General features: G+C 35.0%; 1 non-coding gene across 1 annotated transcript; it reads left to right on the forward strand.

The window, feature by feature from the left end:
- Nucleotides 1-439: 439 nt before the first annotated feature.
- Nucleotides 440-543, forward strand: LOC112100435. Its single transcript, XR_002906807.1, has one exon. It is a non-coding gene; the product is annotated as a small nucleolar RNA R71 (small nucleolar RNA).
- Nucleotides 544-2,260: the final 1,717 nt, after the last annotated feature.

The raw sequence follows: 2,260 nt of genomic DNA on the forward strand, positions 1-2,260 counted from the left end.
GAATCCTTGAGACCATGAAAAATTAGGGTGATCTCTCCATCCAGGGTTATATGTGTTGGAGTATGGGTTGTAATTTGATGGCTTTCTCATTACACCTATGGCATTGGCTTGATCTGAGTATGAGTCATGGTCATGTGGTTCTGTTGATTTAGCAGTCGATAATGATGCTATTTGTCGAGCAAGACCTTCAACCATCTCCTTGACTTCTTTGATTCCCGAAGTTGACTCGCCAATGTGAACCTCATTCACTCCTTTAATCCTTCTAGTATTCCTGAGTGATCGACTCCGTTGTTGGGAATTGTCCGCTTGTCGCTGGAAGAATTCCCAAATCTCTGATGCACTTTTTGACATTAGCTCTCCTCCACTTGTTGCCATTAGCCATTCTTGCACATTCGGCAATAATCCCTCCAAAAAGTATTGGCATTGGTGCCATTTCTCGTACCCATGATGTGGACACTTCAAGAGTAGCCCATTGAATCGCTCCCATGTTTCGAAAAATTGCTCGTCATCTTTCTGGGTAAACTCCGAGATTTCCCTGCGAATAGCATTGGTTTTATGCACTGGGAAATATTTATTTAAAAATTTTGTAACCATTTGTTCCCATGATGCAATGCTATTAGCAGGCAATGTATTAAGCCATGAACGAGCTCTATCTTTTAAAGAAAATGGGAATAGTCTAAGTTTAACATCATCATCTGAAAAATTCTCATATTTGAATGTTTGACAAATGGCATGAAAATCATTCAAATGATTATATGGATCCTCATTTTCTAGGCCATAAAATGTAGGGAGACAATTTAACACACTAGGTTTTAATTCAAAACTCCTAGCAGCTACATTTGGGTATCTTATGCATGACGTGCTCAAATTAGCTAAGGGACTAAAATAGTCCTTAAATGGCCTCTCCTGTGGTGCTTGTAAATCCATTTTATTTTTAACGTGTTTGTGTGTGCGAAGTGTTTTTTCTAATTCAAGGTCTATAGGTTCAAGATTAGGTAGTAATGACCTACGACCATGCATGCAAAATAAATAAAATAAAAATAAAGATGCAAACAAAACAAAAAATAAAGATGGGAACAAAACAAATAAAAATAAAGAAGAGGGAGAAATTACGATACTAACCTTATTGCGCTATTACAACCTTTCTATAAAAATACACAAAAATAAATACGTGAAAGAAATTAACTAAAAATTAAATTAATAAGATAAAAAAATAAAAAAAATTACAAAGAAAAATAAATTGAAAATTAAATCACAGAATTTTAAAGAAGAGAAAAAGAAAAGAAATACTAACCTTTAAATGTAGATTCACTTTTTTTTCTTTTTTTTTAATTAAAAAAAATAGAAGAAAACAAATAAAAGAAATTATTAAACAAAAAGTTTAATTCTATGAATTAAAATTACTTACCTCCCCGGCAACGGCGCCAAAAACTTGTTGTGCAAATTTTAATGTACTCGCAAGCGCACGAATCTATTGTAGTATAGACTAATGGTGACGAGTGTCGATCCCACGAGGAGGTGGATTTTAATTATATATAGAATTAATTTTGTAAATGGGTAGTTGGATTTATGGGGGAAATGATTTGGAATATGCTAATACTTAAATTAAAATGGCGAGAATAAATTCTAAAATTGGAATTGCAATGGAGAGAATAAATTGAAGAGAAAATCTATTAAATTGACGTACTTGGGTATCTGGATCCGTATCAACATGCATCATGGGCTAAATAATCCGTATTAATGCCAATTAAATCATGAGGGGGGAATCCACACCTCATGAACCACGCTCTAATCAATATGGTGCTAAGGGCTTATCGTGCCAAATAATAATAACCTTATACTAGAGAGCCGGTGTAACCAAGGCGGTATCTAGACAAGACTATTATTATTTGTCGACGAGAAGTCAAAACATCCACAAAAATTAAAGGGGAAGAGAAAATAAATTTACCAAATTAAGCCCATGACACATGTTGAGACTTCACCTTCAACCCAAGCTTGAAAGAAAATTAGCCACTCATAATTGAACTACGGGCAAAATGGGAATTTATTAAAATACGAAGAAAATACAAGATGGAGAGGGAATTACAGAAAATGGATCCCAAAAATGGATTCAGAGATATCAAATTAGGGGGGGGAGGCCCCCTTTTTATAGATACATGGAGTAAATCATGGCCATCGGATTAAAAACAGTTTGGACGCTCAGGATTGCGCCACGTCATCAGTCAACAATCCACGGTTTGACCACGCGGATGAACAGTAA

The sequence above is a fragment of the Citrus clementina genome, unplaced genomic scaffold, assembly GCF_000493195.1.
Source record: "Citrus clementina cultivar Clemenules unplaced genomic scaffold, Citrus_clementina_v1.0 scaffold_3, whole genome shotgun sequence".
NCBI classification, from domain to species: Eukaryota; Viridiplantae; Streptophyta; class Magnoliopsida; order Sapindales; family Rutaceae; genus Citrus; species Citrus x clementina.